This window comes from Thalassophryne amazonica, chromosome 9 (assembly GCF_902500255.1).
Source record: "Thalassophryne amazonica chromosome 9, fThaAma1.1, whole genome shotgun sequence".
NCBI lineage: Eukaryota > Metazoa > Chordata > Actinopteri > Batrachoidiformes > Batrachoididae > Thalassophryne > Thalassophryne amazonica.
In genome coordinates, this window is record NC_047111.1 from 53,273,637 (window position 1) to 53,300,887 (window position 27,251).

Genomic DNA, 27,251 nt, shown 5'->3' on the forward strand with positions numbered 1-27,251 from the left:
TGCATTTGCCCAGAATTGAAACCAAAAATAGTTGCCTCTAGGGACTAGTGTCTACACATAAGTATCAATGGACCATATGCTAATTTACTAAATTCTGAAAGTTAGAAAGGGAAATCAGAAAAGCTATTTGGGACCTCAGAAAGCCCATCTTCAATTATTGCTTGATCTACAAAATCAGTCTATGCAAGCGAAATTATGTTCAGTATGAGTGTTGTCATTAGTGCCACTTCGAAAATTAAATTCATGATAAGTAATTTATCCTAAACTTATGATCTGTTTTTTCAAACTTATGCGATAGTTAAGAATTATTAAGAGCCTGTTCTTTCATATTTATGAATACATTTACCACATTGCAGTTGTTTTTTTAATGAAACTCAACCTATCATTCTTTTTGAGTTCTACACATGTGGTGATACCTCATTTACACCAGGATGTTAATAAAATCAATGCTGGCTATTCTCAGAATAAAGTACTTATACGAGGTCTGTTAGAAAAGTATCCAACCTTTTTATTTTTTTCAAAAACCATATGGATTTGAATCACGTGTGATTGCATCAGCCAAGCTTGAACCTTCGTGCGCTTGCGTGAGTTTTTTCACGCCTGTCGGTTGCGTCATTTGCCTGTGAGCAGGCTTTGTGTGAGCAGTGGTCCACCCCTCTCGTCGGATTTTTATTGCGAATAAATGTCTGAACAATTTGGAGCTTTGCTGCATCAATTTTTTCCAGAAACTGTGAGAGACCTCCAGGTGGACACCATTTGGAAAATTCAGATGGCTTTCAGTGACGATTTTCTGGGGATTACACAGATTAAGGAGTGCTCCAGCCGGTTTAAAGACCGCCCACAGCTGCTGAGAGTGCGCCACGCTCCGAGCGCCGATCGACAGGCTGAATCAACCAGATAATTTCCAACGTGAACGCTTAGTTGATCCGGGACGTCGTCTGACTTACACAAAAATGGCAGGAGACGTGGACATCAGTACTTTTTCGCCACATTCCACTGTTACAGGAGTTTTTTTCATGGAAAGAGAAGCGGAGGGATGCGCCACAGAGCCGTTCATGGTGCGGGACAAAACACCTCCGTGTTGGTCTCACAGGACAGCTTTGAGATGGCTTTCAGACGGCTTTCGGTGGTTTTTCAGTCGTGTGACTATCCGAGAAATTGTGGATGAGCCTGGACATGCCAGAACATGTCCCCCCACTTTGTCCCCCCATTTTCTATTTCTAAATTGTGCCCTTGCTTCCAACTCAATGCATTTGCATTATCCCAGTTCACCAAGCTGAAAATGGGTACTGACCTTGACTGGTGGGGGGGTGGGGTGGGGGATGTAAGATGCGATTAACTGTTGTCTCATCTAGGAGGAACCATAGGACTTCATGCTATGGTATCCAAGGATAAGTACCATCACCAATGGGTCTCAGAGTCCATATATCACTGACTACTTCTACCTTCTTTGAAGGATGATATAGCACTTGAAACCAAATCTTTACTTTTTTTTTTTACACAGACCTATAGTGGAAAAATGATTATACAATGCACACCTGACCAGTTTGCAGAACAATGATCCAATATTGAGTCCAAATCCAAAAGTTCCAGGAGCCCAGTGCATAGCAATATTTTCTGAAGGACATCTTCTGATCGACAAGGATGCCAGTTGTTCTTCCAGTCAGAAAGGTATGGGATCAGTATGCAAAAGCTGAATGTGTGCTGTGAGCTCGTATTCATGATTTTCTTTCAACTCTAATATGTTGTGACTGACTCCTTAAATAGAAACAGTAATTTCTGTTACATTTGGTTAATATGATTGCATTTATCTATAACTGAGGATTCAGGCTCTTGGTGTTGGGAAAAACACCACTTACTTCATCAGCAACTTCTAATTGCTGATGAAGCACTGTCGTTCTGTCTGACAGACAGAGCACAAATTATTATATGACACGGCCTGACTGTGACCCAGCCTCCGTTTGCACAGCCTCAGATGGGACTTTAAAAATCTCTGTTGTCAGCAGGAAGTAATTTCCCAACATTTAGTGCTCCTGGTGTGTTCTTTCTGCAAGTCTAATCATAGTGTTTTCGATGTCTTACAGTATGCAGTCATTACAGTGATGGAAAAGCAGATCAATCTGTGTGTCTCGGAGATCATTATCCAGTCATTCTGATTCTGATGCGGCTCCCAGATAGAGTAATCCTACCAGACACGTGCAGCTCATTTCAGTTCTCTGCTAATGTTGCATCATTATGCTTCACAAAAGTCATTTGGTCCGACCAATCCTTGCATTTTAAAACAAGCTCACCAATTTAGTTTAGCCTCAGCCTGCAGATATTTAAGGAAAGCCTTTGAAGAAAATCTTGTGTAATATCCAAATTAGCATTCAGCAGTGTTAACTGGACTGTGCAACATGGTTCAGGGATGTGGAAGGCGGATATGACTTGTGAAATTTGTATTTAGTGTACATCAGCTATCCATTTATTCATGTGGCTGCTCATAAGATCTTATGACAGCTCAACCATATAGTACAGTGCAAGTTATATGGTTAATAATCACAGCAAATTACAGATAATGAAGCTATAAAACAGATATACAGTACCGTGCTAAGTATCTATTAATTGGGATTTCTTATGATAATTAGCCAAAGCTCATGTCAGGTCCGGGAACATGGTGGTACTTTGCATCGAGGAACACTACACTTGCAGGTGGTAGGGTCCTGAATACTGAGGCACCTTCACATTGGGTAATAGCTGACCTCTCAGTGGAAAGAGTACACCTCATCCTAGTCTCCCCAATTAAATGTTCTTTTGATACAAAGTCATTCCAGTGGCATCCAAGGATTTTTACTGCAAAGCTGTTGGCCTCGCCAAACACCTATGTCCAGTTCAAGGTGTGCTTTAGGCTAAATGTGTGTGTCCAAGGATAAAACAATTTGTCCCAGTCCACCCAGCTGTAAAAGGGTACTGGCATCCCATCTGGGGGAAGTTGTAGACTCTTATCCGCTTCACATTACGGTATCCAGGGATGAGCATTGGCACCAATGGGCATCAAGCCCTACACCAAACATGATTATAAATGAACCCCATTATAGCATTTTTCAGCTCAGGAGGAGATTCAAAGTGCTTTACGCTACATTCACCAATTTACACAGACACACACTGATGTCAGATTGCAGTCATTCAAGGTGCTCAATTACACACTGGGTGAAACTTGCAAATTATGGTCCATACTCAAGGGCACCTTAGTGATGGTAATGAGAATGAGACAAGTGGTGTTCTTTCACGTTTGCCACACGCCTCCTTCCTGTCTGTTGTTTATGACCTGGCCTTATCTCCAGAGGATCATAAAATCAATCCCCTGACCAAATCAATCATCAAATGAATGATATACACTGTGCATCTGGATAATCAAAAATAAACAACAGTGAATCGCTGAATACAATTTTCAGATCAACAATACACAAAATTCATGCAACAACTTTATTTCTCGCTAGCTTTTACATAATATATGAGAAACATATATAAACACACAAACCAAAGCAGTTTTGAAGTGACCATCAACTGACTTCATGGTGCAGCTCTACTCTGATTGGCTGTCACGTTCGTCACTCAAAAACAAAAACACAATAAAACAGAATGTGACTTTTTAACCTCTTAAAATACATCAAGGTTAGATATCTTTAAACTTGTCCAAGGTCTGTGTCCAGTGGTGGGGGATAATTATCGAAGCTAATGTTTTTGCTAGCGGATTAGCTTTTCAGATATGTTTTAAAACCATCATCGGACCAATTATCTTCCGATAAATTTAGTTTAGATAACTTTCAGGGTTTCGCTAACATTTTTTTCTGGTAAAGTGAGCAAAGTTTAACAGTCAAAAACATTTATACCCCTATATATTATACACCCTAAAATCACAGCGTTTGAAAAAAGTGGCAGCTTTTAGCTCCTAAATGATGGTGTATATAGCTAATCCGCCCTCTTTAGGTTTCAAATCCCGCAAAACCTCGGAGAGGTCGCCGCGCTGTGAGATCTCAGTAACATTGAGAACTGCATTGAGACCCTCTGATCACACTGCACTTTAACCGCTGCACACAGACAACACCATTAACACTGCAACATAAAACTATTTTTATATTGTGCCTAAAACTCTCATGAATATATTCTCTGGGTTTATAGACGTTGTTATTGTGTTTGTTTTATGTAAACGTGAGAATCACAGGTTGTCTCTCTGTTATTTTCAATGGGAGCTGCTGTGAGCTACGCTCGCTTCATGATCATGTCATTCTGGAGGAAAGTGAAGTTTGCTCTTTAATGTCTTGATTATTGTTCTTTACAACACTGTCCTCTTTGTTCCAGACTAATATATATAATATGTCTGATATTCGGTTTCCGTTTATTAAATTCCATGCGGTATTGTATCACTTCCTGTTCCGGAGAACAGCGGTGTTTTGCTGTATCTGTTAGCTGTTTAATCTGCGCAGTTAGATTGATCTAGTTACCTAGATAACGATTTGTTTCACAGTGTAATCTTCACGTGCCTTAACTAAAGCACTCCCTCTGCTGAATCACCTCTAAATTATTTACACATTATTCACTTTGTGAGTCTTTAGGAATCCGCTAGCTTAGCACAGCTACTAGCTCTTAGCCGGTTTAGCATGGCGGCTTCTCCTGTCTCTCCTGCACTTTTCTGCTCTGGGTGTGAAATGTTTTGTTATTCCTCGGCCTCCTTTAGCAGTAATGGTACTTGTAATAAGTGTAGCTTATTCGTAGCTTTGGAGGCCAGGCTGGGCGAATTGGAGACTCGGCTCCGCACCGAGGAAAATTCTACAGCTAGCCAGGCCCCTGTAGTCAGTGCGGACCAAGGTAGCTTAGCCGCCGTTAGTTTCCCTCTGGCAGATCCCGAGCAGCCAGGAAAGCAGGCCGACTGGGTGAATGTGAGGAGGAAGCGTAGTTCTAAACAGAAGCCCCGTGTACACCACCAACCCGTTCACATTTCTAACCATTTTTCCCCACTCGACGACACACCCGCCGAGGATCAAACTCTGGTTATTGGCGACTCTGTTTTGAGAAATGTGAAGTTAGCAACACCAGCAACCATAGTCAGTTGTCTTCCGGGGGCCAGAGCAGGCGACATTGAAGGAAATTTGAAACTGCTGGCTAAGGCTAAGCGTAAATTTGGTAAGATTGTAATTCATGTTGGCAGTAATGACACCCAATTACGCCAATCGGAGGTCACTAAAATTAACATTGAATCGGTGTGTAACTTTGCAAAAACAATGTCGGACTCTGTAGTTTTCTCTGGGCCCCTCCCCAATCAGACCGGGAGTGAAATGACATGTTTAGCCGCATGTTCTCCTTGAATTGCTGGATGTCTGAGTGGTGTCCAAAAAATGAGGTGGGCTTCATAGATAATTGGCAAAGCTTCTGGGGAAAACCTGGTCTTGTTAGGAGAGATGGCATCCATCCCACTTTGGATGGAGCAGCTCTCATTTCTAGAAATCTGGCCAATTTTCTTAAATCCTCCAAACCGTGACTATCCAGGGTTGGGACCAGGAAGCAGAGTTGTAGTCTTACACACCTCTCTGCAGCTTCTCTCCCCCTGCCATCCCCTCATTACCCCATCCCCGTAGAGACGGTGCCTGCTCCCAGACCACCAATAACCAGCAAAAATCTATTTAAAGCATAAAAATTCAAAAAGAAAAAATAATATAGCACCTTCAACTGCATCACAGACTAAAACAGTTAAATGTGGTCTATTAAACATTAGGTCTCTCTCTTCTAAGTCCCTGTTAGTAAATGATATAATAATTGATCAACATATTGATTTATTCTGCCTTACAGAAACCTGGTTACAGCAGGATGAATATGTTAGTTAAAATGAGTCAACACCCCCGAGTCACACTAACTGCCAGAACGCTCGTAGCACGGGCCGAGGCGGAGGATTAGCAGCAATCTTCCATTCCAGCTTATTAATTAATCATAAACCCAGACAGAGCTTTAATTCATTTGAAAGCTTGGCTCTTAGTCTTGTCCATCCAAATTGGAAGTCCCAAAAACCAGTTTTATTTGTTATTATCTATCGTCCACCTGCTCGTTACTGTGAGTTTCTCTGTGAATTTTCAGACCTTTTGTCTGACTTAGTGCTTAGCTCAGATAAGATAATTATAGTGGGCGATTTTAACATCCACACAGATGCTGAGAATGACAGCCTCAACACTGCATTTAATCTATTATTAGACTCAATTGGCTTTGATCAAAATGTAAATGAGTCCACCCACCACTTTAATCATATCTTAGATCTTGTTCTGACTTATGGTATGGAAATTGAAGACTTAACAGTATTCCCTGAAAACTCCCTTCTGTCTGATCATTTCTTAATAACATTTACATTTACTCTGATGGACTACCCAGCAGTGGGGAATACGTTTCATTACACTAGAAGTCTTTCAGAAAGCGCTGTAACTAGGTTTAAGGATATGATTCCTTCTTTATGTTCTCTAATGCCATATACCAACACAGTGCAGAGTAGCTACCTAACTCTGTAGTGAGATAGAGTATCTCGTCAATAGTTTTACATCCTCATTGAAGACAACTTTGGATGCTGTAGCTCCTCTGAAAAAGAGAGCTTTAAATCAGAAGTGCCTGACTCCGTGGTATAACTCACAAACTCGCAGCTTAAGCAGATAACCCGTATGTTGGAGAGGAATGGCGTCTCACTAATTTAGAAGATCTTCACTTAGCCTGGAAAAAGAGTCTGTTGCTCTATAAAAAGCCCTCCGTAAAGCTAGGACATCTTACTACTCATCACTAATTGAAGAAATAAGAACAACCCCAGGTTTCTTTTCAGCACTGTAGCCAGGCTGACAAAGAGTCAGAGCTCTATTGAGCTGAGTATTCCTTTAACTTTAACTAGTAATGACTTCATGACTTTCTTTGCTAATAAAATTTTAACTATTAGAGAAAAAATTACTCATAACCATCCCAAAGATGTATCGTTATCTTTGGCTGCTTTCAGTGATGCCGGTATTTGGTTAGACTCTTTCTCTCAGATTGTTCTGTCTGAGTTATTTTCATTAGTTACTTCATCCAAACCATCAACATGTCTATTAGACCCCATTCCTACCAGGCTGCTCAAGGACGCCTACATTATTTAATGCTTCGATCTTAAATATGATCAATCTATCTTTATTAATTGGCTATGTACCACAGGCTTTTAAGGTGGCAGTAATTAAACCATTACTTAAAAAGCCATCACTTGATCCAGCTATCTTAGCTAATTATAGGCCAATCTCCAACCTTCCTTTTCTCTCAAAATTCTTGAAAGGGTAGTTGTAAAACAGCTAACTGATCATCTGCAGAGGAATGGTCTATTTGAAGAGTTTCAGTCAGGTTTTAGAATTCATCATAGTACAGAAACAGCATTAGTGAAGGTTACAAATGATCTTCTTATGGCCTCAGACAGTGGACTCATCTCTGTGCTTGTTCTGTTAGACCTCAGTGCTGCTTTGATACTGTTGACCATAAAATTTATTACAGAGATTAGAGCATGCCATAGGTATTAAAGGCACTGCGCTGCGGTGGTTTGAATCATATTTATCTAATAGATTACAATTTGGTCATGTAAATGGGGAATGTTCTTCACAGACTAAGGTTAATTATGGAGTTCCACAAGGTTCTGTGCTAGGACCAATTTTATTCACTTTAAACATGCTTCCCTTAGGCAGTATTATTAGACGGCACTGCTTAAATTTTCATTGTTACGCAGATGATACCCAGCTTTATCTATCCATGAAGCCAGAAGACACACACCAATTAGCTAAACTGCAGGATTGTCTTACAGACATAAGGACATGGATGACCTCTAATTTCCTGCTTTTAAACTCAGATAAAACTGAAGTTATTGTACTTGGCCCCACAAATCTTAGAAACATGGTGTCTAACCAGATCCTTACTCTGGATGGCATTACCCTGACCTCTAGTAATACTGTGAGAAATCTTGGAGTCATTTTTGATCAGGATATGTCATTCAAAGCGCATATTAAACAAATATGTAAGACTGTTTTTTTGCATTTACGCAATATCTCTAAAATTAGAAAGGTCTTGTCTCAGAGTGATGCTGAAAAACTAATTCATGCATTTATTTCCTCTAGGCTGGACTATTGTAATTCATTATTATCAGGTTGTCCTAAAAGTTCCCTGAAAAGCCTTCAGTTAATTCAAAATGCTGCAGCTAGAGTACTAACCGGGACTAGAAGGAGAGAGCATATCTCACCCATATTGGCCTCCTGTTAATTCTAGAATATAATTTACAATTCTTCTTCTTACTTATAAGGTTTTGAATAATCAGGTCTCATCTTATCTTAGGGACCTCATAGTACCATATCACCCCAATAGAGCGCTTCGCTCTCAAACTGCAGGCTTACTTGTAGTTCCTAGGGTTTGTAAGAGTAGAATGGGAGGCAGAGCCTTCAGCTTTCAGGCTCCTCTCCTGTGGAACCAGCTCCCAATTCAGATCAGGGAGACAGACACCCTCTCTACTTTTAAGATTAGGCTTAAAACTTTCCTTTTTGCTAAAGCTTATAGTTAGGGCTGGATCAGGTGACCCTGAACCATCCCTTAGTTATGCTGCTATAGACTTAGACTGCTGGGGGGTTCCCATGATGCACTGTGTGTTTCTTTCTCTTTTTGCTCTGTATGCACCACTCTGCATTTAATCGTTAGTGATTGATCTCTGCTCCCCTCCACAGCATGTCTTTTTCTTGGTTCTCTCTCTCAGCCCCAACCAGTCCCAGCAGAAGACTGCCCCTCCCTGAGCCTGGTTCTGCTGGAGGTTTCTTCCTGTTAAAAGGGAGTTTTTCCTTCCCACTGTCGCCAAGTGCTTGCTCACAGGGGGTCGTTTTGACCGTTGGGGTTTTTACGTAATTATTGTATGGCCTTGCCTTACAATATAAAGCACCTTGGGGTAACTGTTTGTTGTGATTTGGCGCTATATAAATAAAATTGATTGATTGATTGATTAAACGCAACAAACACAGATTATTTGTTATAATTGTTTTAGCAAGTTTTCAGGGTATCATGCATGCAGTCTCTTATTAACATGATTAAAATCATAAAAAAAAATACATTTTTGTAGTACCGTGGTCCCTCGTTTAACACGGGAGTTACGTTCTAAAAATAACTTGCGATAAGCGAAATCCATGAAGTAGTCAGCCTTATTCTTTACAATTATAGATGTTTTAAGGCTGTAAAACCCCTCACTACACACTTTATACAGTTTTCTCAAATTTTCTCACTTTTCTCTCTGTGTAAACACTCAAATTTCAAACATTATTAGAAAAATAAGTCCAGTATTACAGAATGAAACTAAAGATCAAACCTGTTTTCAGGCCCAAACATTTGTTTGAGAAATAAAAATAGAATATTTTCCTATCAATAATTATGATGGCTTTTAGAACTAACGAATTTAATTTTAACGATCAACCTACGAGGTTGGACACATAAGAAATTATTAATAGTGACTGACCAGTATTTCACAGTTCCTCTGACCGCGCCTCTTCGTCCTTGCACCGCTCCGCAGCGTCTTTTTCCACTGAGTGACACCTTGGTGCAGGTGTCTTTTTCCGAGTGAAGAACACAGCTATGGGTAGTTGTTGGCGCTCTTGTTTCTTCTGGGCGAGAAGATTCTTATAAACAGACACACGTAGAACACAATTTGCATGCTGTTTCTTTGTTCACTGCCTCCGGTGTTACCGTTGCGGGACGGATGCAGGATCCGCAAAGAATCCAAGTCATTAAAAAGATACAAACTTCTCTCAGTGGCCACGGAGCACTGCGGCTGTGGTTACCGAGACCATGCAGCGCTGCGGATTTTTCCGCAAGAATTCTATCCTTGTTGGCTGCTGGAGTGCTCTGCATCAAAACAGCGAGCGTAGTCTCTGGACCTGATGCCAGATTTTGTCTGCAACTCCACACAGCAGACAGTGGGGCGGTGTGAGTGGCCCGCTGCAGAGCTTACCCGCAGCCCGCAGACTTGGTAAGTGCATCGGAGGCAGTGAGAGCAATTGCGGTGATGCCGACCGACCTGCCTGATGAGGACGCAGAACACAATGTGCTGTTAAAAGAAAAAAAAAAGAATAAGAAGCATGCAAAATTGCACTAAAAAAAAATCAGCGAAACTGCAAGGCCGCGAAAGGTGAACCACGATATAGCAAGGGACCACTGTATAATATTCATTTACAATTGTCATCATGTGGATTCTCTATGTTGTTTTGACTGCAGCGACTCTCTAACGCTCAAGGGATTATGGGATACATGAAAACCCTGGATACCGAGATAAACTCTGACTTCTAATACTGTTTTTTACTGCTTTTGAAAGATGATGACAGGGTTTGGGGTTTTATTTATTTATTTTTCATGCGTTCTTTGTGTTTGTGATCCTTCAATTTACCCAGCAGCCCCTGCACCATTTAAAGTGAAACTGACTTATCAGAAGCCAACAGTGTAATCTGATGTGGCCGCATCCGAATCAGTACTAATAGTTATCGGTTATCTGTAATAAAGATACATTTTTTAGCAGTTTATCAGTTTAGCGTCATAAAAGATAACTTTTCAGTTATCTGATTAATGGTTATCGAAGCTAACTGTTTCGTTAGCTGTGCCCCTACTGTGTCTGTCCCAAGTATGTTCCCTGTGAATTTCAAGAGTCTGGCTGTAATAGGACTGGACTTATGCTGAGCACAGACAGATGGATGAAAAGCCTTTGCAATACACGATGGCCATATGTGAAGACCTCAGGTAACAATGAATAAAAAAATAAAATCACTCTTAAAAACAATTTCAGCAATATTTTAATTTATTAAAAAGTCTGAATTTAGCAACAATGGGGCATCATGAACTTACTGAGCATGATGTATTGCTGCACTACAAAATGTATTTTGAATTTTTTTTAATCACTTCAATTAAGGTGGTGCTGATGTGTGATGCAACAATTTTCACTTTGCAAATTTTATTATATTTTTGGAATACAGCTGTCATCCTGGGCTATCCAATTTCAATTTATTAATTTATATAGCGCCAACTCACGACAAAGTCGCCCCAAGGTGCTTCACACAATTCACAACAACACAAATTAATCTAAAATCAAAATTAAATGCAAGAAAAGCACAATAAAAAGATAAAACACAGTAAAATAAAAAGAAATTACAAAGCAAGCACAAACAGATAAAATTAATTATAAGACAGTCTAAAAAAGTGGGTCTTCAGACTTGATTTAAAAGTCTCCACCTTGTCAGACTGCCGAATAGCAGCAGGTAGATCGTTCCAAAGAGTCGGACCACGGTAGGAGAAGGCTGTATACCCCACAGACTTCTTGTTCATCCTCGGAACACACAGAAGCCCTGCGCCCTGCGAACACAAGGGCCTCGCAGGTACGTAGGGCTTAACCAAGTCCACCAGGTAGGAAGATGCCAGTCCATGAACAGTTTTATAAACCAACAATAAAATTTTAAAATCCGATCTGGCAGAAACCGGTAGCCAATGAAGGGATGCCAGAATGGGAGTAATGTGGTCAAATCTTCTACTTTGTGTCAAAAGTCTGGCAGCAGCATTCTGTACCAACTGAAGTCCTCGAATGCTAGACTGCGGCAGGTCAGAAAATAAAGCATTACAATAATCCAGTCTGGAAGAAATAAACGCATGTATCAAAGTCTCAGCATCAGCCATAGACAGGATGGGACGAATCCTCGCCACATTTCACAGATGAAAGAAGGCAGTCCTCGTAATGTCTCTAATGTGGGGGCCAAAAGACAATGTAGGATCGAAAAATACTCCAAGATTCCTCACTTTGTCCATATGATGCACAACACACAAATCAAAATTAAGCGCCATCTGGTCAAAATGATGCCGATGTCTGGCTGGACCAAGAACCATCATTTCAGTCTTATCAGAATTCAAGAGTAGGAAATTACTAGACAACCAACTTCTCACAGATATAAGGCAATCTTCAAAAGCTTTTATGTGGGCAAGATTACCAGCAGTTACCGGCATGTACAGTTGAGTATCATCAGCATAACAATGAAAGGCAATCCCGTAATGCCGCAGAATATACCCAAGGGGCACTATATAAAGTTAGAAAAGCAAGGGGCCTAACACAGACCCATGTGGAACCCCAAATTTCATTTTACCAAGGCCAGAAGTAGTGTTATTATACACAACACAATAAGAACGACTGGACAAGTATGACGTCAGCCAAGCAAGAACACTTCAAGTAATCCCAAAGTAATTTTCCAGCCTATCAAGTAAAACATAATGATCCAAGAGCACTAAAATCATTGTGGTGTCCGAATCCATTGCACACAGAAAATCATTCACCAGTCTGGTAAGCGCTGTCTCTGTGGAGTGATGTTTTCTGAAAGCAGACTGAAGTGGCTCAAAAAGATCATTCTCAGTAAGATGGTCTACAAGCTGCAGTGAGACCACTTTTTCCAGAATTTTAGAACAGAATGACAGATTTAATATTGGCCTGTAATTAATCAATATACCAGGGTCAAGACCAGATTTCTTAAGCAATGGTTTAATCACTGCAGATTTAAAACACCCAGAAACAGAACCAGAGCTTAATGAAAGATTAACAATTTCCAGCACAGTCGGCCCAACAACGGGCCACAGGTCCTTAAACAATTTTGTTGGTATAGGATCAAATAGGCAGGTTGTGCTTTTTGTAGACGTCACAAGCTTTGCTAGCACGTCTAGTGAAATAGTATCAAATTCTGTAAATTTAGGTGTCACCTCATTATTAACACCCACCTCCACAGCAGGGTGCAGCGATTGAGCCAAAGCATGTTTAGATATGCTCAAAGTACCCCAAGACGTCTTGAGCTATAAACAGAGAGGGACTAACAGGTGACCGACCATCGATAAGAAATGCTACAGTATCAAACAAAAATTTTGAGTTGTGCTTATTTTTATTGATCAAATCCGAATAGTAGGCCCACTTTGTAGTCCATAGTGCATGCTTATACAACCCCTGGCAATAATTATGGAATTACCGGCCTCAGAGGATGTTCATTCAGTTGTTTAATTTTGTAGAAAAAAAGCAGATCATAGACATGACACAAAACTAAAGTCATTTCAAATGGCAACTTTCTGGCTTTAAGAAACACTATAAGAAATCAGGAAAAATAATTGTGGCAGTCAGTAATGGTTAGTTTTTTAGACCAAGCAGAGGGAAAAATGAGATTTATAAAAATGACTTCCTGAAGAGAACATGTAAATTTCCACAGTCATTGATGATATGGGGCTGCATGTCAGGTAAAGGCACTGGGGAGATGGCTGTCATTACATCATCAATAAATGCACAAGTTTACGTTGATATTTTGGACACTTTTCTTATCCCATCAATAGAAAGGATGTTTGGGGATGATGAAATCATTTTTCAAGATGATAATGCATCTTGCCAAAACTGTGAAAACATTCCTTGCAAAAAGACACATAGGGTCAATGTCATGGCCTACAAATAGTCCGGATCTTAATCCAATTGAAAATCTTTGGTGGAAGTTGAAGAAAATGGTCCATGACAAGGCTCCAACCTGCAAAGCTGATCTGGCAACAGCAATCAGAGAAAGTTGGAGCCAGATTGATGAAGAGTACTGTTTGTCACTCATTAAGTCCATGCCTCAGAGACTGCAAGCTGTTATAAAAGCCAGTGGTGGTGCAACAAAATACTAGTGATGTGTTGGAGCGTGCTTTTGTTTTTCATGATTCCATAATTTTTTCCTCAGAATTGAGTGATTCCATATTTTTTTTCCCTCTGCTTAGTCTGAAAAAGTAACCGTTACTGACTGCCACAATTTTTTTTCCTGATTTCTTATAGTGTTTCTTAAAGCCAGAAAGTTGCCATTTGAAATGACTTTAGTTTTGTGTCATGTCTGTGATCTGCTTTTTTCTACAGAATTAAACAACTGAATGAACATCCTCCGAGGCCGGTGATTCCATAATTTTTGCCAGGGGTTGTACTCTGCAACTGCATCATGCCATACAGAGTGGAACACCTCTAATTTAGAGCTATGCCACTTCCGTTCCAGACCTCTAGCCTTTTGCCTGAGGTCCCACAAGTAACCATTAAACCAAGGCGACTGCACTTTGGGAAGGCAAGGCCTTAATAAAAGTGGCACAATCTCATCAAGTGTAATTTTGAGTACCGAATTCAAACCATCCACCAGACTGTCCACTGATTGAGCATTCTGCAAAGCTGAAGCTAAAAGACCAGGCAATCTGGCTTCAAGTTCAGTCCTAGTTGAAGGTTTAATGCGTCGCCGCAGTAATAGGCCAGGTTGTTGCTCCACTAAATGCTGTAATGTAAATGTAAACTTAAGTGAATGGTCAGAGACCATCGATGCAAGGGGCAGTATACCAATATTCATGACAGCAATACCATGTACCAAAACCAAATCCAGGGTATTACCACTAATATGTGTCGAGCCCTGAATACACTGCTGAAATCCCAATGCATCTACAATCTCCATAAATGATTTACAGAGGGGATCAGAGGGCCGATTCATATGAATGTTAAAATCACCCATAATCAAAATATTATCAGCATTAGACAAGCACAAGTTAGGAACAAACTCACCAGATTCACCCAGGAATTCAGAATATGGGCCAGGGGCCTATAAACAGTGACAAAATAACACGACTGATGTCCATACTTCTGCCCCAAACAATGGTAACATCATGGGTAGAGCGGAGAATCAGATGCTCAAATGATCCATACCTGTGACCCCCAACAGTTACTAACGTAAACCTAGACTTATAAATAAAAGCAATACCCCCGCCCTGCTTCATACCACGGGAAACATGACTAAATGTGTATGCTGGTGGGCGCGCTTCATTCAGGGGAAGAACTACTATAGGTTTAAGCCAGGTTTCACACAAACCAATCATATCCAAATGGTGATCCACAATTAAATCATTGATCAACATAGATTTTGAAGACAATGATTTAACATTTATAAGACCCAAACTAAGGACCTCGGCAGAGTTGACAGTTGGACTATTTGGGTTTATGGGTGGTTCCAAAATAACATTTCTAAGATACCTAAAAATAGGTTTAGGCCTGACACACTCCACACGGATCGCAGGCATCAGACATGAAATATTTAATACAGCAGGAACAACCAGCAGGCCAGCCTCAACTCCAGTGTCATCCAATGTAGTAATAGGTACTAAATTTGAAAAATGTATCCCCCTGTAAAATCTACGAACGTCTACAGGAGCAGGCCACAGTCTCAATCTGAGAAATCTCCCTCCCAAAAAAACACTTTCAACACCTTGGATTGTCCGCACTAAATTCCCTGCTAAACTAGTGGATCCCACACCCACATTCATCCCATATTCTGCGACCTGCTGTATACTCCAAGTGTTACCCTCCCTGCAGAGCCCTATCTATATTTGTGGACAAGATGGCAGCTCCCTCTCTAATAGAGTGAAAGCCATCCGGCATCAACAGATCTGGTTGTTAAGTGTGCCGAACACGTGATTTTTCAATTTTCGGCTCCAAACAAAAAAAAAAAGGCACGCTGTCATTAACACTGAGAACTGCACTGAGATGCTCTGATCAGGCTGCACTTAAACCGTTGCACACGGACAACAGCATTAACATCGCAACATAAAACTCTTTGTATATTGTGCCTAAAACTCTCCTGGATATATTAACTGGGTTTTTAGATGCTGTTACAGCGTTTGTTTTATGTAAAAATGTCAGACGCTCAGGATGTTTTTCCGTTATTTTCAATGGGAGTTGCTGCGAGCTGCGATCGCTTCCTGTTCATGTCGTTCGGGGGGGAAAGTGAAGTGTGCACTTTAACATCCTGTTTATTGTAATAAATCATTTTTATTAATACACAGACATATATTTTACCTGTGCATAATAATATATATAAAGTAAAAGAAAAAAGCCTTTTATTAAGTGTTCTGACCACAGAACCAGATGAATGCGGTTAACGGAGGTGGAGACGGAGAAGGGGGGAACAGAGGTTTGCGCACACTGTAAACACAAACTAAACTTAAACTGTAAATCCTTAAAAGGATCTTACAGATGTAAATTTAATTGTAAACTTTCAGGTCTTTGGACCCGGCAACAGATTTATCACATGGTGCATTATGTCAGAGCTTAACAACCGGATTGAGAAAGTGTGTGTGTGTATGTGTGTGTGTGTGTGTGTTGGGGGGCTTTTAATAATCTGAAGTAAAACTGTGGATGTGAGTTTTTTTCTGTTATGTATGTCACAGAGGTATTAAAATAACTGTCAGTCATAAATTCTGCTTAAATCGGGAGAATGTCTGAAAACTCTCAGAATTGGGAGATCCACAACTATGTGGTTCGCAGCCATGTATGAGCTTATTGGTGCAGCCAGATATGTAGAAATAGCAATGCTGATCTGAAACTGAATAGGTGAGACTAATGCACGGGTTGAGTGTGCAGTGCCGGTAGAAACCATTTTTAACTTTTAACCAGCACTTCGGACGTACCACGACTGCAAGTATTTGCCCTAATGAGATATCCCATAATCTTTTGTGCGCCAGAGAGTCGATGTAGTCTAAACAACATTGAGAATCCACATGATGACAAATGTAAATTTGTACATTATACTACCAAAATTTAATTTTTTATGCTATTCATCACGTTAAGAGATTGCACGCATGAGACCCTGAAAACAAATATTCCAAATAATCCATGTCTGCTACATTTAATTTGCGTGGATCTTTACAAACGCAAAGCAAATTTCAGACATTTTATATATGTTACTCTGGAACTAACTGGACAAACTGTGCTGTAAAGGACAATAAGCAGGACGTTAAAGAGCAAACTTCACTTTCCCTCAGAACAACATGAACAGGAAGCGATCGCAGCTCACAGCAACTCCCATTGAAAATAACGGAGAGACAACCTAAGATTCTCGCATCCTTACATAAAACAAACATAATACCAACGTCTAAAAACACAGATAACATATTCATGAGAGTTTTAGGCACAATGTACAGTTTTAGAATAGAGTAGAATGTCTGTTATTGTGCATATGAGCACAACAAAATTAAAAGTGCAGTCTCCCCTCAGGATGCATATACACATAATAAACTCTAAAATGATACTAAAATTACTGCAATGACACTATGACTAAAACACACATAATTTCATCCTCACACAATGCGGCAATTGCATAAAAAATATTATACAGCGGTATTTAGTGCACAAATGGCTCATGCAACAAAACTGTTTTTCAGTCTGTTTGTACCATCTGCCTGATGGCAGCAGTTCAAACAGATGATGTCCAAGGTGGGAGAAGTTCCTGACTATGACATTTGCCTTCCTGAGACAACGACAAGTGTACAGTTCCTCTAGTGAAGGCAGGGGACAGCTGGTGATCTTTGGGCTGTGGTGACAACCCTCTGGAGAGCTTTCCTGTCTGCAACCGTGCAGCTGGAAAACCACATAAACACACACACACACACAGTAAGTCAGAATGCTCTCTACGGAGCAGCATAGAAGGCCAACAGCAGTCTCTGTGGAAGATGGTTGTTACTGAGAACCCTGTGCCTTCTTGATGGTAGTCATGGTGTTGGTGCTCCAAGTCAGGTCATCCCTCAGGTGCACGCCCAGAAACCGGAAGTCAGAGACCCTCTCCACACAGTCCCCACCAATGACCAGTGGCTGAATATTTGTTTTCCTCCTCTTGTAGTCGACCCCCATCTCCTTTGTCTTTGAGGTGTTCAGGATCAGGTTGTTCTCCTTGCACCACACAGACAGCCGCTGCACCTCCTCTCTATAGGCGGTCTCATGCCCTCCAGAAATGAGTCCCACCTCAGTGGTGTCATCAGCAAACTTGATGATATCATTGCTGAGGTGAGAGGGGGTGCAGTCGTAGGTATAGAGGGTGTAGGGCAAAGGGCTCAGCACACAGCCCTGAGGAGAGCCGGTGCTGAGGCTAATGGCCGAGGAGATGCGAGGGGCAACTCTCACCCTCAGAGCGGTCCATGAGGAAGTCCAAGATCCACCGGCAGATGGAGTGGGACACTCCCAGGTCCAACAACTTAGTCACCAGTCTGTTTGGAAGGATGGTATTAAATGTTGAGCTAAAGTCCACGAAGAGCAGCCTAACACAAATCCCCTGCTGCCCCAGGTGGAACAGAGCTGCATGTAGAGCTGTAATGATGGCGTTCTCTATGGACCTGCTAGCACGATAAGCAAACTGGTGAAGGTCGAACCCAGGGGGGGAGGAGGCAGGAGGTGATGTAGGCCCGGGCTAGCTTTTCAAAGCACTTCATAATGATGGGAGTTAGTGCCACTGGGCGATAGTCATTCAAACCACTGATCTTGGTCTTCTTAGGGAGGAGGACAATAATAGAGGACTTCAGGCAGGGGTGGGCAGCCTGGCTCAGGGACTGATTAAAAATGCTTGTAAAAACCCCAGCCAACTGAGCTGCACATTCCCTCAACACCTGACCTGAGACGCCATCTGGACCCACAGCTTTCCTTGAATTCACCACACCCGCCTCACCTGCTGCTCCTCCAGCATGAGGGCATGACTGTTGTGGGCAGGTGGGTGGAGGACGGCTGTCTCTGGTGGCTGCACCCCAAAATGGGCAAAGAAACTGTTAAGGTCCTCTGCCAATGAGGCATCGCTGTGATCTGCAAACAGGGTGCTAGGTCTATGGTTGGTGATATGCTGAACACCCTGCCGCACCCGCCTTGATTCATGACTCTGGAAGCAGTCCTCTATTCGCCTCCTATAGGCTGCCTTGACCCATCTAATACCTCTCCAGGTTTTTTCTGGCAGTGTTATACAGCTTCCCATTACCACACCTGAAGGTGGAGTTCCTCTCCCGAAGCAGGTGCTGCACCTCCCGAGTCATCCAGGGCTTTGTGTTGGGATAAACACGAATGTACTTATCCACAGTGACAATATCGGTGCAAAACCTGATGTATTCCAAGACGGCTGCTGTACACTGCTCCAAGTCCTGGCGTTCAAAAACAGTGCATTTTGTGGACTCGAAGCAGTCCTGAAGCTGTTGTAGAGCACCATCAGGCCAGGCTGTGATGGTTCTAGAGGTATAGGAGCACTTTTCCTGAGGGAGATGTATGTTGGCCTCACAAGCAGGGACAGGTGATCTGACTGGCTAAGGTGGAGTAGAGGCTTCAACCTCAAGCCCATCTTGATGTTCAAGTACACCTTGTCCAGTGTATTGTCTCCCCTAGTTGCACACTTAACATGCTGATAGAGTTTGGGTGCATTTAGGTTGCGATGTTAATGCTGTTGTCTGTGTGAGCGGTTAAAGTGCAGCCTGATCTGAGCGTCTCAATATTAATGACATCTCGCAGAGCGGTGACCTCTTCAATGTTTTACAAGATTTTGCAGGATTTGAAACCTCAATAGGGCGAACGCCGGGCCCAGAACTTGTCGCTCTGTATGTGCAGCTTGTCTTGCTGCTCCAACAAAAATAGCTGCTTATTTGAATTATACACAAAATTTTGCTTTGTCAGTCCTTAGATTTTGTTTCTTCTTTTTGTTTTGTAATTCTTACTTTATATTTCTCTGTATTTTGACAGCACTTGTATGAAAGTGTTTAGTCCCTACGAGAAAATGTATGTTTTTTTCTATATTCTGTTTTATTGTGTTCAATTAAAAAAATAAATAAATAAACAGCTTGTCTTGCTGATTTATTATTATCAAGTTCAGGTGCTTTCAGTTACTATTTGACCGGACTTGGGCTGTGTACCCCTCCCTCCCCTCCCCATAGACTTAATCAAGACAATTTGGTGAACAAGCTGTGTTCTTCTAACTTCTTTTATCTGTCCTTCAGAGAACTCAGTGTTCTTGTTCATATTCACCTGTTGTCCTGATGACGGTAAGGTAGGCAGAGTGTGTTCCAGGGTCATTTTTGAGCTCTGCTCGGTTTGACCCTCACTCTTCCACCAACTCTTTCTGTCTCCATCCGTCTCAGGTGATTGCTGTAATCAAACAGCAAGCTGGATTCGGGTCATGCGAGAGTGGGGCTATTTTCTATTTCTACCACCCTCTACCAATGGAAGACTACCATTTGCCGCACAACCAGGTCACAGATCGAATGCGGTTAGAAGTAAAACAGAACGCCACCGTTGCTGTGGAAAAGACACGGCAGAAAGACTTATCTTTTGACAAGTTTATGTGGGTGGCTGAGAAAACCACACACAAAGAAGGAAAAAAATGATTAAACCTCACACTCCTATATTCTGTCACCCAGCAGTGTTTCTCTTCCCTGAAAGAGGAAGAATATTACTTTCTGGCTTGAGACAACTGAGAGTGTACAGGTTAATCAGTAGGCAGGAAAGAACTGTCAGACGTGCAACAGATAAGAAGTCAGAGGAGACAAAGTGCTTCACAGCACAGACAAAAGCTGCACCTTCAGGCACCGTGCGTGGTACCTGCTCATTACTGATGCTTTTGAAAGCCTTTGTGTTCCTTCCAAAATGAAGAGGTGCATAAACAAGATGTCAAAATAGCAAACTGCAGTGTGACAGTTGTTCGTATGCAGGTGTGATAATGTGAGTCACAGCGTCATGATTGTACTTGTCATCCACCTGCTTTGAACCACAGGTTGAATCTGTCCATAAAAGACTGTGTTGTGCCCAATTGAAAAAAAGTAGGAGCAATCAGATTGGTGTTGATTACTATGATGAATGTGACCACCCAGATGGATCGGTTGATTTGGACGAGTGATAGGTGCTTTTTATTTTATATATATATATATATATATATATATATATATATATATATATATATATACACAAACAAACAAACATTCTAGTCATCTTAGATAGACCCCGGGGCCTATTGGCACTGTCCTTATCTCCAGGCGCAGTAGTGAGAAGTGGATGAGAGTCTGACTCCCTCAGGATGGGACACCAATCCATTGCAGCTTACTTCCCCAGCAAAGTCTGGCAACCATTTACAGCTGGGTGGACTGAGCGTGTGGCTGTGTTGGACCTAGTTCTACATACTGTAGACAGCGGTACCCAATGATTCTCTGATCTCCTCTGTAACATTTTGATCACGATTGCTGACCGTTATTCATGTTTACGAGATTAACGCAATCAGGATCGAAGATAAAAAGATAGGCAGCATCAAGATCAAAGGTGTGATCTGCCCTGTGACCCCGATTTGCAGAACAATCTCATGGATTATTTACTGACCCAAGGCTTAGAATTATTCAAAGATATAATAATGACACTGGAGGGGGAACTGGAGTGCATTATTCCTCCAGAGCAAAACAGGCAGCTAAGGTAGGCCTGGGAGTACGTGACCCTTGTTTCTCCATCTCCCACATTATGGAAATGCCCTCAGTCCCAGATGGCCCAGTGGTCCATTAATGTCTGAAAGTAGCCATCCATCTGTAGGTGGGTGATATGTTGACATCCTCTTGACCTTTTCCAGTTGCTGGCCTCATCACCACTGAGGCACCTGATCAGTGGATCATGCTCAGGCATGCATGCAACATAGGCATGGTGTTGTAAACAGTGTTCCTTCCAATCCAGTGTCATGACAGTTTGTGGTGGCATTATGAAAAAGTACATTAATTTATGGGTTTGTGATGGGGGCATGAAAATGGGGCCCTTTTTGTGATGGGGCACGAAATGTAGGGTGATGGGGGACGTTATGGTTAAAGTAGACATGCTATGGTTAGAGTTAGGAAAAGGGGATGATTATAAATAGCAAAATGAAAAAAAAAGTGTCATGAAAATCGGGCACTTTTCATAATGGGGCCATGGTGTCGTGCACGACACAGTCACAGCGGGAACACAGTGCAAGCAGCTGGAGCATGTGCAACCACATCGCGCAGCTACTGTGAAAGAAAAATACATGCTACTCACGGGATTCAACCCTGCAATGTACAAATGCTATGGTTGCCAGGCAGAAAATTTACCACTGCATTACCATTGCTGTCCTATAAGAAGGTGTGGAAAAATGCCTGAAATCAACAAAGATAAACCTTTTTTTAAAAAAACGAGGACAAAAAAAAGCACGTGATAACTAGGGATTTAAGGTTTTAACGATAGATGTCATTATTGATTCTGCTTATCGATCCGATTCCTTATCGATACCTCGTGAATTTTGTACTAAAAGTAGGCTTTACAGGTTTTCTATGTATTTCCTTGAGTCTTAAAGTAAATAAATATGAAATTAGTCACTGTATCCTTGATCTCTGGACATAAATAAAAATAAACAAAACTGTGTTTCACTTTGAAGTTATTAATTCAGACTGAATTCTATCGTTCTATCTTGACTTGTCAGAGAGCCGCGCAACGTTTGGAGCTGTGTGAACAGAACGGAGGATGATTCTCGTTTCTTTCTCGCAACAAGACAGGAGTCCCAGTTAGTAACTTTAATCCGCACAAAAGTGAATCACAACTCATATTCAGGGATGAAAGTGGTGAAAAACAAAAAAGCTGAAACCCAAAATTACCCCCCAACACCACCTGCACGAAAATGTTTGAATTCTAGAAGCTCTGAAGTGCAATCTGGGACTATTCCAGACAATAAACTGGAGTGAGTGCTGAATGCATTTAGGTGAGAAAAAAAATAGAACTTTCCTTATTCAAATTCATTCCAGTAGTATTCTGCTCTTACTAGGATGCAGCAGTTTTCTAGCTTGGCAGATAGTTCTAGAGGAAATCACTGAAGAAATGAACAAACTGAAAATATGGTTTGACCAAAACAAACTAACTGTCATTAAACTTAAATAAGACAGGGATGAAATGGAGGTGTGAGAGTCACTAGGTGTTCACAAGAAACAGTTATTTCTGTATGTATTTATTTATTTATATTAGTTTGATATTATATATTTTCTGTTGTGTTTCTATTCAGGTTCTTTTTGTCTCTTTCTCTAAAATTGTATATAATAATCATTAGATTATTAATATATAAGCAAAAATAAATTTAAGGAATATTACAATTTGAAAACAAATGCACCCGAACTTCATAACGGCTGCAATTGCTAAATGCTAACTTTTAACATTGAAAATGCCATAGACATGCTAACACATTAGCATTGCTCCCGTTTTTAAGTTATAAAATACATCTATCAACTGTTTCAGAAGACCATAACAGGTCGGTTTAACATAGAAAAGGTAAATAATACTCACAGACGTATGCTCTTTAGGGTTTTAGCGGGGGAAAATTAAGCGAAAGGAAGAAATAAATGAAGCAATCGACCGAAGCACTGCTTCAATCTGCGAACCACGCTTCGATTGGTTCAATGTTCAAAGCAAAGCCACGCTGCAGAAAAGTTGATTAAGGACCTGCTGCAGGGTCTGTAATCAATGTAGAGAAATGATCATTTTCCTGACAAACACCCGCCAAAACAACGGCCACTCTGAAGGAACGATAACAGAATCGTTAAGCACAAAGCTTATTGATGTCGGTGGATCGAATCATTTCTTAACGATACCCGAAAAGAACCGGTTCTCGATACCCATCCCTAGTGATAACTGACCAAACGGCATTTGTTACGACGTATTTCTGCTGATATGTGACTGAAAGTGGTGTATTTGTCGCACTGTTGGTTTGCCATATAGTCCTGCGGCGTGCCGCTCAGAGGACACGCGTGTCCTGTCAGACAGACAGGACATTCAGAGTGCCTGCTGTGTGTCCACATGAACTGACGGTCCGTTGCAGCTGGGAGCCTGAGACAGCCTGTTAAAGTGCGCGCTCTCCAGCCCATCGCAAAAGCGATATAGGTTTTTATGTATTTCCACGTGAGGACAGCAAGCACACACACACGCATGTGTCCATCAAAACATCAATCAATCAATCAATTTTATTTATATAGCACCAAATCACAACAAACAGTTGCCCCAAGGCACTTTATATTGTAAGGCAAGGAGGGGAGCAGAGATCAATCACTAATGATTAAATGCAGAGTGGTGCATACAGAGCAAAAAGAGAAAGAAACACTCAGTGCATCATGGGAACCCCCCAGCAGTCTAAGTCTATAGCAGCATAACTAAGGGATGGTTCAGGGTCACCTGATCCAGCCCTAACTATAAGCTTTAGCAAAAAGGAAAGTTTTAAGCCTAATCTTAAAAGTAGAGAGGGTGTCTGTCTCCCTGATCTGAATTGCGAGCTGGTTCCACAGGAGAGGAGCCTGAAAGCTGAAGGCTCTGCCTCTCATTCTACTCTTACAAACCCTAGGAACTACAAGTAAGCCTGCAGTCTGAGAGCGAAGCGCTCTATTGGGGTGATATGGTACTATGAGGTCCCTAAGATAAGATGGGACCTGATTATTCAAAACCTTATAAGTAAGAAGAAGAATTTTAAATTCTATTCTAGAATTAACAGGAAGCCAATGAAGAGAGGCCAATATGGGTGAGATATGCTCTCTCCTTCTAGTCCCCTGTCAGTACTCTAGCTGCAGCATTTTGAATTAACTGAAGGCTTTTCAGGGAACTTTTAGGACAACCTGATAATAATGAATTACAATAGTCCACCCTAGAGGAAATAAATGCATGAATTAGTTTTTCAGCATCACTCTGAGACAAGACCTTTCTAATTTTAGAGATATTGCGTAAATGCAAAAAAGCAGTCCTACATATTTGTTTAATATGCGCTTTGAATGACATATCCTGATCAAAAATGACTCCAAGATTTCTCACAGTATTACTAGAGGTCAGGGTAATGCCATCCAGAGTAAGGATCTGGTTAGACACCGTGTTTCTAAGATTTGTGGGGCCAAGTACAATAACTTCAGTTTTATCTGAGTTTAAAAGCAGGAAATTAGAGGTCATCCATGTCTTTATGTCTGTAAGACAATCCTGCAGTTTAGCTAATTGGTGTGTGTCCTCTGGCTTCATGGATAGATAAAGCTGGGTATCATCTGCGTAACAATGAAACATGGTACGTGTTGTGCAGGTGTGATGTCCAGGACGAGAGTTGTTAACAGCTGCTGCTGTTGGCAGCCAGCCATGCCCCCTGTCCATTCAGCGCACAGACCAAGGTGTCACTCTGATCAGATGAGAGGCTCCTCACCTGCGGGGGGGGGGCGTGAACCACATGCACGCATGTGTTGAGGGGGAGCCAACATTCTGGCACACCACATGTGTACTTGGCAACTTCACAGTCGTGGGGGCACTTAAAAAATGTGTGGCATTTGCACTATTAGCACAAAAATATTCAGCAGACAATCACTTTCGAGCTGGCAGTGAAATCTGTCTAAGTGCCATGCGAGCGGTGTTAGATGTTCTTGTGTGTCATCTGGAATTTGGCCGACACCTGCCGCAAGAGGGATTGAATGGGCTTTCACAGGGTACTCTCTGTCTTTCAGCCACTGGTGTGTGCAAATAGTTGTAGCAACAGGTGTACAAGGTGTTGGAGGCAGCTATAATTTTACATGTATTGCATACGATTCCTGCTTCATGCGCAGTTCACCCACATTCGTACTATATGTGAAGGGGCCCGAATAGAAGTTTGATACAATGCTACTAAGGCACTCTGCACTGCTCTTTGCTCACAATCTCCTCTTCTGTATAGAATTTATTGTTCCTTCCTTTTGCTTTTCATTGCCAGGTACATACACCATCTTATGTTTCCCCTTATCTTTATTTTTTTTTTTTTTACTCTTCCATGACCTCTCTGTCCTACTTCCTTTCAATCCTGGCCACCACAAACACCTTCACAATACACTCTGATTCCTATAATCATTTTACAAGATCAAACAGCCACCACTTATAGTGAAGGACACAGCACAAAGACAGAAGCATAACAGAACAAATATTGACTCTCACAGACACACTTACAAAAGTGTACTTTTCAGGAGACACAATAGAAGATGTTGATCTTGACAAAGAATTATTCCTTCATCACACTTCTTATTGCCTGGATAACCTGATTTTATTACCTTAACACTTCACCAGTCTACAGGCAGTGTTTATATCTTTTTTTATTTTTTGTGTATATATCTATCTATCTATAATCTATCTTTGTTAGTTGGCTATGTACCACAGGCTTTTAAGGTGGCAGTAATTAAACCATTACTTAAAAAGCCATCACTTGACCCAGCTATCTTAGCTAATTATAGGCCAATCTCCAACCTTCCATTTCTCTCAAAAATTCTTGAAAGGGTAGTTGTAAAACAGCTAACTGATCATCTGCAGAGGAATGGTCTATTTGAAGAGTTTCAGTCAGGTTTTAGAATTCATCATAGTACAGAAACAGCATTAGTGAAGGTTACAAATGATCTTATGGCCTCAGACAGTGGACTCATCTCTGTGCTTGTTCTGTTAGACCTCAGTGCTGCTTTTGATACTGTTGACCATAAAATTTTATTACAGAGATTAGAGCATGTCATAGGTATTAAAGGCACTGCGCTGCGGTGGTTTGAATCATATTTATCTAATAGATTACAATTTGTTCATGTAAATGGGGAATCTTCTTCACAGACTAAGGTTAATTATGGAGTTCCACAAGGTTCTGTGCTAGGACCAATTTTATTCACTTTATACATGCTTCCCTTAGGCAGTATTATTAGACGGCATTGCTTAAATTTTCATTGTTACGCAGATGATACCCAGCTTTATCTATCCATGAAGCCAGAGGACACACACCAATTAGCTAAACTGCAGGATTGTCTTACAGACATAAAGACATGGGTGACCTCTAATTTCCTGCTTTTAAACTCAGATAAAACTGAAGTTATTGTACTTGGCCCCACAAATCTTAGAAACATGGTGTCTAAGCAGATCCTTACTCTGGATGGCATTACCCTGACCTCTAGTAATACTGTGAGAAATCTTGGAGTCATTTTTGATCAGGATATGTCATTCAAAGCGCATATTAAACAAATATGTAGGACTGCTTTTTTGCATTTACGCAATATCTCTAAAATTAGAAAGGTCTTGTCTCAGAGTGATGCTGAAAAACTAATTCATGCATTTATTTCCTCTAGGCTGGACTATTGTAATTCATTATTATCAGGTTGTCCTAAAAGTTCCCTGAAAAGCCTTCAGTTAATTCAAAATGCTGCAGCTAGAGTACTGACGGGGACTAGAAGGAGAGAGCATATCTCACCCTCTCTTCATTGGCTTCCTGTTAATTCTAGAATAGAATTTAAAATTCTTCTTCTTACTTATAAGGTTTTGAATAATCAGGTCCCATCTTATCTTAGGGACCTCATAGTACCATATCACCCCAATAGAGCGCTTCGCTCTCAGACTGCAGGCTTACTTGTAGTTCCTAGGG

At 41.2% G+C, this 27,251-nt stretch overlaps 1 protein-coding gene and 1 long non-coding RNA gene across 2 annotated transcripts in view; one reads left to right on the plus strand and one right to left on the minus strand.

Annotated features, from left to right (window-relative positions):
* kctd16b (potassium channel tetramerization domain containing 16b) overlaps positions 1 to 27,251 on the plus strand; it is a 321,307-nt gene that overhangs the window by 187,109 nt on the left and 106,947 nt on the right.
* Positions 1,337 to 27,251, minus strand: part of LOC117517132 — a 40,719-nt gene continuing 14,804 nt past the window's right edge. Inside the window, exons 4-6 of the long non-coding RNA XR_004562661.1 lie at positions 26,782 to 26,792; positions 17,342 to 17,791; positions 1,337 to 1,346 (exon numbers count right to left, since the gene is read on the minus strand). This is a non-coding gene — a long non-coding RNA (uncharacterized LOC117517132). The remainder of the gene's footprint in view (positions 1,347 to 17,341; positions 17,792 to 26,781; positions 26,793 to 27,251) is intronic.